The 13,311-nt window shown below is 45.4% G+C and overlaps 1 protein-coding gene across 1 annotated transcript in view; it reads right to left on the minus strand.

Moving 5' to 3' along the window:
* The window catches only part of LOC308469140 (maestro heat-like repeat family member 5), a 103,488-nt gene extending 90,861 nt beyond the window's left edge, over positions 1-12,627 (minus strand). Inside the window, exons 1-2 of the mRNA XM_081024479.1 lie at positions 11,976-12,627; positions 8,168-8,480 (exon numbers count right to left, since the gene is read on the minus strand). The gene's annotated coding sequence lies outside the window, so the exon portion shown is untranslated. The remainder of the gene's footprint in view (positions 1-8,167; positions 8,481-11,975) is intronic.
* Between the last annotated feature and the right edge of the window lie 684 nt (positions 12,628-13,311).

Raw genomic sequence — 13,311 nt, forward strand, 5'->3', positions numbered from 1 at the left:
TTTCCTTTTAGTATTACTGTCCATGGGATCTCACCCAGCACTTCCCTAAGTTTTATGAAGTCGGCTTTCTTAAAGTCAAGAAATTGAGTCCTAGTATGCTTGGCTGCTCCTTTCCGCTGTATAGTAAACTTCAGAAGAGCATGATCACTCGCGCCTAATGATCCTTCCACTTCTACCCCACTAACCAGGTCATCAACATTGGTTAGGACCAGATCTAAAATGGCTGTTCCTCTTGTTGCTTCTCCCACTTTCTGGACAATGAAGTTGTCTGCAAGGCCAGTGAGGAATCTGTTTGACCTTATGCTCTTGGCTGAGTTTGACATCCAACAAATATCCGGGTAATTGAAGTCCCCCATTACTACTATCTCCCTTCCTTTTGCATGCTTGGCCATCTGTTCCAGGAAGGCATCATCTATGTCCTCCATTTGGCTTGGGGATCTCTAGTAAACTCCCACAATGAGGTCACTGTTATTCTTCTCTCCCTTAATTTTGACCCAAATGCTCTCACTTTGGCTTTGAGGTTCTAAATCTTGGATCTCTTCACAGGTATACACATCCCTGACATATAACGCCACTCCTCCTCCTTTCTTGTCTGGTCTGTTTCTCTGAAATAGATTGTATCCCCCCATTATTACATTCCAATCGTGGGACTTATCCCACCAGGTTTTAGTGATGCCTATTTTGTCATATTTAGTTTGCTGTACCAAGAGCTCAAGCTCATCTTGTTTATTTCCCATGCTTTGCGCATTAGTGTACAGACATTGAAGTCCATTAATCATTCCCCCGTGACTCTTATTTAAGGATTTTTTCCTCCCACCACTAGGTCTGTGTGCTGTTTGCTCCATTTGGTCTATGACATTTGGATGATCATCTTCATCAATTGATAGACTCCTACCTTCAGGAGCACTGTCTCCCTCCCCCACATTAGTCAGTTTAAAGCCCTCCTGATGAGGCTTCTGAGATTTTTGGCAAAAACATTTCTCCCAACCGTTGTGAGGTGCAGCCCATCGCTTGCCAGAAGTCCATCTTCAAGAAACTGCAGTCCGTGATCTAAGAATCCAAACCGTTCCTGTTTACACCATTTGCGAAGCCAGCTGTTCACTTCCACTATTTTTCCCTCTCTCCCTGGGCCACGTCGTTCAACTGGGAGGACAGATGAGATGACAATTTGTGCATTTAATTGCTTCAATTTCCTGCCCAGAGCCTCGTAGTCTCTTTTGATCTTCTGGAGGCTATTGCTTGCAGTGTCATTGGTTCCCACATGAACCAAGAGGAAGGGGTATTTGTCAGTGGGTTTTATGATTCCTTGCAGTCGTTCAGTTACATCTTGGATCTTAGCCCCGGGGAGACAGCACACTTCCCGAGACATCTTGCCAGGCCCACAGATCACTGCTTCTGTTCCCCTCAGTAGGGAATCCCCTATCACCACTACACGCCTCCTCTTAGGTTTGGTCGGGGTTCTTCCGTGAGCTGTCCGCTCCAAGGTCGCCTGCACATTCCCTGAGGACTGACTTTGCTTTGACAACACCTCAAGGACCGATATAAAAAGCAATGGAGAAATTGGGCAACCTTGTCGTGCCCCTTTCTCAATCTTAAACTCTTCTGTCACTACATTGTTCACAATTAATTTTGCCTTTTGTTCTGAATAAATTGCACCTATACTGTTTTCAAAACCTTGACCTACCCCATCCCCTGTATATTCTTCTTCATAAAACTCCAAGAGATGTTGTCAAAGGCTTTCTCTGCATCCACAAATATCAAAACTGCCTTAGTATTGATATTCACTTGTAGTTTTTCTAGAATAGTAATTATATTCCTCATATTGTCAGACAAGTAAGTGTCTGCCCGGGAGAAAGCCTGCTTGGTCTTTATGAATTTCTTCTACTAACACCTTTTTTAATCTTTTAGCCAAAATATCTGCAAAAAATTTGTAATCCACATTAAGCAACGATATGAGGCGGTAGTTCTTGAGCTGTGTCTTTTCAGTCTCTGTTTTCGGTATAAGTGTAATATAAGCTTCCTTCCACGACTCTGGTGCCTTTCTCCCTTCCAATATTTCATTACAGACTTCCTTCAATGGTTGTATTAACCATTCTTTCAAAGATCTGTAATATCTTGAGGTCAAACCATCTGGTCCTGGAGATTTACCTAATTGCATGTTCTGAATGGCCCCTTCCACCTCCTGATCCGTTATTTTGTAGTTCAACATTAGCTGTTTTTCCTGAGAGATTTTATGTAGTACATTTATTTTCAAAAATCGGTCAATGTCCATTTCTTTCTGCTTCTCCTGTGTATAAAGTTGTTTAAAATACCTCTGAAAACACTTCCTGATCTCCACTGGGTTCTGTATATTCTTTCCTTCCACTTCCAAATTCGTAATAGTATTGAGTTTTTGTCTTTTTTCATTTGCCAGGCCAACAATTTTCCACACTTATTTGCCGATTCAAATGTCTTTTGCCTCATCTGTTTAATCTTCCATTCTATTTCCTGATTCATCAGCTTCATATATTGTACTTGGTATAACTTTATCTCTTTCAAGATCTCCTGTGACTTTGGTTTTGCTCTCAGTTTCTTCTCTCCTTCCTTTATTTTCCCCAGGATTTTATCCTTTTTTTCATTCTGAGTTCTCTTCTTAATTGCATTCTATTGTATTAAGAATCCTCTCATAACCGCTTTGCTTGCGTCCCAAATCACTCTTTTTTCCACTGTAGTATTCATGTTTATCTTGAAATAGTCTCTTAGAGTTTTTTGGGCCTTTTTGGTCACCTCTACATTCCTGAACAAAGTATCGTTCATCCTCCATCTAAAGGAACCAATTGGCGTCAATTTCATTTCCATCTTCACGGCATTATGGTCAGAACAAGTTTTGGGGCAAATCTCCACTTTGCTGATCTTCGGAGCCAATCCCCTGGTTACCCAGATTTGGTCAATTCTTGTCCATGTCACTTTAGCCTCAGAGAAGAAAGTTCCCTCTCTTCCCAGAGGGTTCTTCATTCTCCAAATGTCAACTAAATCCAAATTTTCAGTCATGTCGAAAAAGGTTTTTGGTAGTCTGCCATCTTTGGTGACTACCTGTCTCTGTGCCTTGTCCATATTTGTAGACACCACTCCATTCATGTCTCCCATCAAGATCATATTATAGTCCATGTAGTCCATCAGAGTCTCATTGTAGCTTCTTAAAGAACTCCGATTTTCCTTCATTTGGTGCATAAATACCTACGATTAGAAATTTCTCTCCTTGTGATTGAATTTCAATTGCAACAAATCTTCCTTGGTCATCTTTGAATATGAATTTCGGTGATAGGCTCTCCTTTGCATAAAGGACCACTCCTCTTTTTTTAACTTTGTCTGATGAGATAAATTCTTGGCCCAGTCTTTTATTACTCTATATTTTCCTGTGTAGCCTTATCATATGTGTTTCTTGTAAACAAATCAAGTCCAAATGTTCTTTTTTCAATAAATGAAAGACTCTCCGCCTTTTTTCTGGAGAGTTCAGTCCATTCACATTCCAGCTCAAAACCTGCAACGCCATCATGTAATTACGTTGATATTCCTCCAACTGCACCCAATGCTTGCTCTTCTTTTGGTGGTGGTGGTGGTGACACGTTCACTGGGAGATCCAATCCAAAGGATAATGCTGATATATCCAATATTACCCTGTTTGGTGATCTTCTATCCGATGCTCCTTGCTCTAGTCCTCTATCTGGTGATCTTCTATCCAATGCTCTTGGCTCTTTTCCAAGTTCCTTCTGCAGATCTTCTTCGTATTTATACAAAAACTTTACTTTCTCTTCTACTGATCTTATTTTTATTTTCCTTCCTTTGAAATTGAATGATAGACCTTGGGGAAACTCCCACCTAAAGATGATTTTATTCCTTCTCAGCAGAGCAAAAATATCTCCGTAGTTAGGCCTAAGATCCAAAAGATGTTTCGGGACGTCTTTAAAAATTTCCACTCTTGACTGTTGTACTTCTAAGTTCTTCTGGTAGTGCCAGCTCAAGATTCTATCTCTCTCTTCTTTAGTTTGAAGGGTGATCAAGCAGTCTCTTATTCTATTCTTCTCTTTTTTCCCCTCCTCTTCGAAGTCTGAAGGCCCTCACAATTCTAAACTCTTCTTGACCCAAGTCCAAGTCCCAAAAGTCAGCAAATTCCTGTGTGAGAAAGTCTGTCAAACTTTCCTTCTCCAATTCGGGTAGAGCTCTAATCCTCAGATTCGTCTGTTTTTCTTTAAGTTCAATCATAGCAAGCATCAACTTATGTTCATCAAGTTGCCTCTGTAGGGCTGGGACTCTCTCTCTCTCCAGTTGTGTTACTTTACATTCAGCAGCAATGGCTTTCTCGCTAGCTTCCTCCGCAGTCTGCCGTATCAAAGTAGATTCCTGTATCAGTTTCTGGATGGTTTCTATGTTGGTGTTCACCTTTTGTCCCAGGTTATTTATACTTTCTGTATTTAAGTCGATTTTAATAGTTGCAGCATCCACTTTCGCATTTGTCACATCCGCTTTCTTATTAAGCTGTTCCAATGAATCATTTATCTTATTTAATGCAACCACTAAGGCCTCTTCTGTCGACATACCTCTTGAATTTGATTGTACTGGTGCAGAAGCAGCAGAAGAAGAAGCAGGGAGGCCTGGTGTTGAGCCTCTCCTGGGTTGCTGCCAAGTTCTCCCAGACCTTAATGTTTTTTCAGCAGTTAACTGGTCTGTTTTTTTCCTTTCCATTTGCCATAACACTTAAAAGATTCAAGGTCAGTCCCAGAGTCTCAGAGTTTTTATCTTGCAGCTGGAAATTCCCCTAGCCCAGCTCTTGTAAAGTCACCAGTTCAAAGGCTTCTACTAGGGGGAAACAGTTTCTATTTATATTAGTCAGTAATGTCCTCTTTTAAACACAGTTCAAACAATCCAAAGTTAGTTTCAGTTTTCAGTTACTTTTACTCCTTTTTTAAAAGCAGCCGGAGACAGTAGAAACAATGTATTTCTCTTATTTAGCTAGCTGTCAATGAATGTTCTAAACACTGTCAATGAACATTCCAAAAGATGTCAGTCCTGCTAGCAGCCCGTTCCCAGGGTCGGAGCAGCGGTATTTTAGCTCTCTTCGCTCTCTCCTGCAGGCATACTCAGTCCACAACTTCCCCCCCTCTTCTCCTGCCTCCAAGGGGGGGTTTAATGTTCTTTACCGATGGAAATTTAGTCTTTTACAAAAGGCTTTCCAAGACTTCAGCTTGCAGCCTCATTGCTTCAGTCTATTTACAAAAGGGGAAGGCGGACTTCCTGTATTGAACCTCCCCGTTACGATACCAAATTAAACGTTTAAAAATCCAGTTCTCCCGCTTCAGCTCTACTTACGGGTAATTACTTTGAAGTCAAATTGTCCACAGGAAAAAGTCAGCGCTCTCCGGCAACAGCTATGCTGCTTCGCTCCGTGGAAGGAGCAGACGATTTGAAGCACCGCGCCACTCACCCCACGTCGCTCCGGACCCCCGAAACCGGGTTTCCCCGCGAGTAGGGAAGGCGCAAAGGGTGCCCGCCGAATCCCACGTTCACAGGCTTCTCCCGCCTGTGATTTTTTGCGGGTCTCCGCCTTCGCCGTGGCGGCCAGACCCAGATTCCCAAGGGGCAAATTCCTCCCGATCAGAGGAATTCCGCCATTACCGGAGGCACCAACCCAGAAGTCTCATGAACAGAAAGCTCCTGTCCTGGGACTCTTGGGACTCTTGGCGCCCTTCCCAGGAAAGGGGGATGAGAAGCCAAGGGGGTTGAGAAGCCTTGCGTTCAGCATGTCCAAGATGTGTTGCAACTGGATGAGATAAGACTCAGTTCCCAGACCTGCTTATTCCTGGCACTGACAGAGCCTATTCATTAGCTTTTTGAAGCCTTCTTGTACTCATAAAAAATAACCTTTTGCTTATGCAGCAGCATCTTGTGAGAAAGCAGAGAAGAGCAGAGAAAAGCTGTTGTAGACGAGAGAAAGGGGAAATTTGGTTTTGAGGCCTGGGGTGACTTCGGGCCTAGGGGGGTCACCTGTCCTCACCTCCTTCACTCCCTGGCTTCTCCCCCCCCTCCCCGGAAAAAGGGGAAGGCATGGTCCACAGACAGTCGCTTCAGGACACCGATCCGCTCTAAAGAAGCCGGTGCATGGGAAGAGCTGCACCCCATCAGCTGCGAGCAGTACCTGTTCCGCCTCCAAATAATCATTTGGGCTTCTGTGTATATTCCCAGGTTGTACTTTCAGTTAGTTAGAAAAGGGGGGGCGGTTCTCCAGCAGATGCAGGAGTGAAACGCCATCCCTTTTGTTGTGTTGAAAACAACAACTCATCTGTGGGAGCCTCAGCTTCTGATCCTAAGGATGAGGCTAATGCTTCTGGTCCTATCCCTGAAGTTCTTTTATAGGTACTGAATATTGACTGGATATTCTGTTTATTGGTTTGGTAATGCTGTGTGTCATTTAGAATGTGGTTGAACAACTCACACCGCTCATGTGATGGCTCTCTGGGAAGTCAGCCCAAATCACGGCCTGCACCGCATCCCAGAGAAAAAGGGTACGTGAGCTTAAAAACCCTTTTGGAGCTCTATCCCAACAGAACAGCTGCATTATTTCTCTGGGAAGGTTTTAGTTTAGGTTTTAGGATCCCAGTTGCTTTCCCCCCCAATTCAGGTGACCCACCAAATCAGAAATCAGTTAGAGAGATGCCTGAAGTGGCGCGCAAGAAAATACTTAAAGAAATTAAGGCAGGGAGGGTAGCCGGCCCCCTTTCCGTCCCTCCCATAGAGGGTTTGCATATATCCCCATTAGGCATCATCACCAAAAAGGCACCCGGTGAGTTTCGCATGATTCACAACCTATCCTACCCAAAGGGAGGGTCCGTCAATGATGCGATACCTCAGGAACTTTGCTCTGTGAGGTATGGCTCCTTTGACCAAGCGGTTGAACTTATTTGCAAATTTGGAAAAGGCGCGTTGCTGGCGAAATGTGATATAGAGTCTGCTTTCTGACTCCTGCCAGTCCACCCGGAAGATTTCCGGTGGCTGGGTTTTAAATTTGACCGGGCATACTTTGTAGACACGGGACGCGGGTGGCGCTGTGGGTAAAACCTCAGCGCCTAGGACTTGCTGAACGTATGGTCGGCGGTTCGAATCCCCGCGGCGGGGTGAGCTCCCGTCGTTCAGTCCCAGCTCCTGCCCACCTAGCAGTTCGAAAGCACTCTTAAGTGCAAGTAAGTAAATAGGTACCGCTTTATAGCGGGAAGGTAAACGGCGTTTCCGTGTGCTGTGCTGGTGCTGGCTCGCCAGAGCAGCTTCATCACGCTGGCCACGTGACCCGGAAGTGTCTCCGGACAGCGCTGGCCCCCGGCCTCTTAAGCGAGATGGGCGCGCAACCCCAGAGTCGGACACGACTGGCCCGTACGGGCAGGGGTACCTTTACATTTACTTACTTTGTAGACAAAGCAATGCCTATGGGTTGCTCAGTGGCCTGTGCAGCCTTTGAGGCATTTAGTACCTTTTTGGACTGGGCGCTTCGTTTTAGAACTGGCTCTGAGGGTGTGTCGAACTACTTGGACGACTTTATTCTCGTAGCTGATAGTAGGCATAAGTGCTCGGCCCTTCTGGAAGCCTTCACATCTTTAGCAGGAGAGCTGGGAGTACCTTTGGCTGCAGATAAAATGGAGGGCCCAGCTACAACTATGGTTTACCTAGGCATTGAGTTGGACACAGTCACCCAAACCTCAAAACTTCCTAGTGAAAAATTGGTTGCGCTTAGGGACCTCATTCAGCAACTTCTCCCTCTAAGAAAAGTTACGCTCAGGCAGATTCAGTCGTTGTTAGGCCATTTGAACTTTGCTTGCTGAGTGGTTTCCCCAGGCCGCCCATTTTGCAGCCGCCTCGCGAGGTTGTCAGCAGGCTTGCGGTCACCCCATCACAGGGTTCGCCTATCTAAAGAGATAAAATCCGATCTGGAAGTCTGGCTGAAGTTCTTGGAAAGGTATAATGGTGAAGAAGCAACCGTTGGAACGCAAAGGCAACGCGGCCAGTACCAAATGCAAAGGGGTAGCGACAAAGACGTGTCCTTTTAAGCCTCCCTCCTTTTGCTCCACCAAGCCCCCCACAAACGTTAAAGGTGCCACACCACCCTGTGAATGCGGCTAGAAATAAGAACCCCCAGCCAAACCTGATCCGTGGGGCGAGCTGTGCGCTTCCGAGTAAAAGGACTAAACAGCGATGGGCTGGCGCTGAACGTGCAAACCGCGTTCCGCAAAGCTCCGCTGCAGAGAAGCCACCCAGAGAGAAGGGAACACCCGGTTTGATGGGGTTTTCCGGCACGGTTTCAGCCCTGCTGTTCCGGAGCTAAATGGCTCTGGCTGCCGAAGCGGCTGCCTGGAACACAGGCGGGCTTGAGGCAGGCAATCCAATGGGAGGCACAACACCGATGCGCGGGTAAATCCAAGTGAAAATCGATCACCGAAGGAATTGAGATACACAGCCTAAAGAAAAGGTAAGCAAGAGACAAAACAACCTTAATACAAACCAAAGTGGGATGGCTGGCAAGGCGAAAAGAGGGCGAGCCCCGGCCGCGCCAGCCCTAAATAGGGTAGGCTACGCCCCCCCAGTCACCCAACGACGCGGCCGGGATTCCCTCGGTCTCACGGGGGCTGGAACCAGCCCCCGCGCACATGGAGTGGGCGTGAAGCCCGCAACCCCAACTTCTCGCCAGGTTCGGAAGTGGCTTTGTTGTGTTGAAAACAACAACTCTCATCTGTGGGAGCCTCAGCTTCTGATCCTAAGGATGAGGCTAATGCTTCTGGTCCTATCCCTTAAGTTCTTTTATAGGTACTGAAGATTGACTGGATATTCTGTTTATTGGTTTGGTAATGCTGTATGTGATTTAGAATGCGGTTGAAAAACTCACACCGCTCATGTGATGGTGTGATAGGTGCACGTACATAGATCAGCACAGGAAGACCGACCTGAAGCCATTTTGATTCCTAACCTGAGCAAATGTTTTCTCTGCAAGGTCAAACTGGAAAAGCCTCCCCATTGTCTTTTCCTTCACAAATCCTGTCTTAAGGGTATGTCTGTGTATGAATAGGGTGTGAGCCTGTGACCTGGCCCAGGAACTAAGTATTTATCATTACAAAAGACTGGCCAGGCTCCCCAGGCAATCCAATCAAGTAACCTGCCAGACAGGAGATAAACAAGAAGAAAAACAACATTAAATTTCTGTTTAGACCACCTTTTCTGTGATGTAGGTGTGATGTATCTGAGGGGTGGTCTTAGGTTACACCCCTTCTGTGATGTATGTATGCTGTTTCTGGGGGTGGTCTTGGTCTACAGGGTGGCAATTTCAAGAGTCCATATAAGGCCTTGCGCACCATTGTTCTGGGTTCCTCGTCTATCCTGCGGGTGAGGGGAGCACCCTGTTGCAACAGATCAATAAAGATCAAGCTTACTAGCTGCCTTGCTTCTCAATATTCTCTTGTTGGCCTCTGTTATCTTCTCCTACCAATAGGGAACCTATGTAAGGACTCTATATGGGCTCTTGGATACCCCATAAGGGAAAAGGGCAATTTTTATTTACAGCAGAGGCTCTCTGGGAAGTCAGCCCAAATCACGGCCTGTACCGCATCCCAGAGAAAAAGGGAACGTGAGCCTAAAACGTACAGGGGAGGGAACCAAGCAAGCTGTTAGGGGCCAATTCTCATTTACTGCACCCTCATGGTAAGACTTTGGGAAAATGCCACCTTTTCCCAGACATGAGCTATATAGAGCATGGTTATTCCTCTTGTGAAATCAGGGAGACGTTTAATTAGTAAGGAATTCCATGGGTTGTAATGACACCACCACAAATAGCTCTGAACAGGCCTCTGTCTCCAATTTCTCCATTTTACCCTGGCCAGCCCCTGAAAGAGCTGAATGGTTCTGGCTTTGGAACAAAATTCTGCCTAAAAGGTCCTTCCTGGGGGTTTTTTATGATGTTAGCCGCTCTGAGCCCGGCCTCAGCCAGGGAGGGCAGGATACAAATAAAAAATTCTCTTTCTTATTCTTATTCTTATTCTTATTCTTATTCTTATTCTTATTCTTATTAAAAGGGAACACAAATGCCAAATTAAAACTAAATATACCACACTGACTTTGGGGAGAAAGAGAAAACACACTCACTCTCTATGGAGGTCGCTGTGTACCAGCGTTGCTAAGGGCCCCCAAGCCCCTGGAGACATGAGGTCACAGCACTATGACAACATGATGGAATGATGATGTCAGTGGAAAGCAGACCTCTTGCTCATCTCTTTTTCTATTTACATTCTATTTGCTGATTTATGATCCGGCAAACCTTCACTGAAGATGAACTAAGAACTTCTTAATGGATTGAATATTTTAAAAATTAATTCTCCATTAGTAACATTCTAATGATAACAAATCAAATCAAATCTTGCCACATCATAATACAAACAATAAAGCCAATTATACATTCCAAACTAAAAATTTTGGGGAGGCCTTTCCATGTTCTGGCTGTTGGGAGAAAGCTTCTTTCACTTGTTCCTGCGTTCTTCTCTCTTGCTTCCCCCCAGATTCAGCTAGGTAGACCAACTACCTACCTCTAAGGGGCTACTGTACAATTTTTAAATTTTTTGGAAAGGATTCTTTTAAATTTTTTTAGGACTTTTTTTTTTTAAGACTTGATTCTTTTAAAGGGATTTTTGGAAGAGTTTTTAAAATATATTTTCCCCAATTCCCCCCCCCCCCCATTTCATAATTCTGATCTTCCAGTCATTTTAAAATATCCTTCCTTCCAGAACACTCTCCTGTTTCTTAGTACGAATTCTAATAATTTTTGAAGAGCTGAGTCCAGGGGGTCGTACATTGTGCTGGGCAAAGGTGGTTGGCATTGCAGGGTAAATATTAGGCTTAAGTGGCATCGCAAATTTTGCACACAGTGATCTCTAGGATAAGCCAGTCATGTGTTGCACTGGGACCTATAGCACTGTGTTTAGAGGTAAACTACAGTTCCCATGATTCTCGGGGGGAAGGAGTCATGTGCTGTAATGTTATGGCATGTCCACAGCCACTAACAACAACCAAAGTGAATAGTTTCTGATGAATTTTCCTTAAAATGTCTTGTCTCAATTATATTTTTAGAGTTTATCATTGCAATGGTGAGCTAGATACTGCAGTTTTTGGTTGTGGTGACCTGCTATTCGATATAATTAGTTAAAGATGTTTCTATATGTAACAGCAGCAGCTAGGATTCTATATGCGCTGAAATGGAAGGAAAAAGAAGTTCCAAAGAAGGGATAAGTGAGATAATGGACTATGCAGAACTAGCAAAATTAGCAGTTTTGTGGACAAATAGGCCTTTTTCGGATTATAGTACGCTGAACTCGTAAGGAGGATTTGAGCTATGAGCAACATAAGTAATTGGATACTGGGGTTATGATTTGACAAACAGAAGACGGGGTGCAGCAGGAGAGAAACAACAACTCCATGGAAAACAGGGTGGGAAGTTGACGAAAATTAAGAGAAAAGTCAAAATTGTGTTTTGACTGTAAATGATTTTTAAAATATTGAAACAATAAAATATAATTGTAAAAAAAGAAGAAGTTGTAACCACTTTTGAGCTTCTGGGTAGGCAGCCTCAGAATGGCTTGTAAATGTACTTCGAAGAATCCAGCTTTGGCAGAGGCCACTGTGACTTCAATGCCAGCCCATAATAGGCCTTACGGCAGATGGAAGCTGGGCTCTCTTCCGGCACCTCGGAATTCAAAGAGGTCAGCTCAAGCCCTGCTGTTTCCTAGCTCAGGGCGCCATATCACCAAAGTCTACCCCTGGGTTTTTTTGGGGGGGGGGTATTTTGTTGAGTGCTCTCTTGTTGCCACACCTGCTCCTTGCGTTTGCTCCTGACTTGAGCACAAGGAGACCCTTTTGTTTCTGGCAGACCACCCGATACAAGCGTTTCCTCACATGCGCAAGCAGACAAATACCTCTGCGCATGCGAAATGCTTTGCTCTGCCTCCATGCTTCTGAATCGCAGTTGCTGGAAACCTCAGGAGCGGGGAGGGCTCATGTGCTTGGGTGCTGGTTTCCCACGGCCATCCGGTTGGTCACTATGAGAACAGGAGGCTGGACTAGATGGGTCATTGGCTTGACCCAGCACAGCCTTTTCTTCTGTTCTTAAGCAACCATCATGAGATATAAGGCCTGATTGAAGTGGAAGAAGGTTGCGCTCCATAGACAGAGGGGCATGGAGCTGAGCATGGCTGCAAGGCAAAAGGCTGGGGCAAGGTTTTGGAAAATGCTCCATTCAGTTTTGCCAAGCTTCACCTGGAAACCCAGATCCCCTCTATCATAGGGCAGCAGTATTCTGAGGGCATCTTCCATGGGCCATGGGCCTGATCCAGCAGCCTCTTCTTGTGTTCAATGTAGAACGGTAGCAGAGGAGGGGAATCAGGGTTTCCAGGTGAAGCTGACCTTCTGATCGGCAAGTCCTAGGCTCTGTGGTTTAACCCACAGCGCCACCCGCGTCCCTTTGTAGCAATATAGCAAGTGGGAAAATGAAGAAGGGAGAATCAACAAAAGATCCATGAAAATGTCAATGAATATCAAGCAATACTCATTGGTTAAAATCATGATGCCTGTTTAAGCAAACCAACAAAGCTTTCCAAAGATCTCTGAAGGAATATCCGCCCTCCCTTCCCCACAGGTGGGCAGGGTTTGTGACACCGAGCGAGGCTCACCTGGGCAGGTGCCACCCACCTGCTTGAGCTGGCATTTGACCCGCCCTCGGCCAGGGAGGACAATGGACGGTGGGCCTAAGGCCAAAAAAGGCTGACTCCTGGGCTCAAGCCTGTTTTGCTGTTCTTACGCAAAGCCTTATCTGCTTGCGGTGTTAGTCCCCAGGAATATTCCGGGCACTTGTTCCGTATCGGGGCTGCCACTTCAGTGGCAATACAGGGTTGGGACCCTGCACACTTCAAGACACTGGGCCGCTGGCGCTCAACAGCCTACAAAAGTCACATTCGTCCCGGCTCCTCCTCCTTATCACTTACAATTTAATTGTCTTACGGGTTTGCCCACCATAGAATCATAGAATCATAGAGTTGGAAGAGACCACAAGGGCCATCGAGTCCAACCCCCTGCCAAGCAGGAAACACCATCAGAGCACTCCTGACATATGGTTGTCAAGCCTCTGCTTAAAGACCTCCAAAGAAGGAGACTCCACCACACTCCTTGGCAGCAAATTCCACTGTCGAACAGCTCTTACTGTCAGGAAGTTCTTCCAAATGTTTAGGTGGAATCTTCTTTCTTGTAGTTTGGATC

Source organism: Podarcis pityusensis (assembly GCF_964106645.2).
Source record: "Podarcis pityusensis genome assembly, contig: HAP1_SCAFFOLD_81, whole genome shotgun sequence".
Classification (NCBI taxonomy): Eukaryota; Metazoa; Chordata; class Lepidosauria; order Squamata; family Lacertidae; genus Podarcis; species Podarcis pityusensis.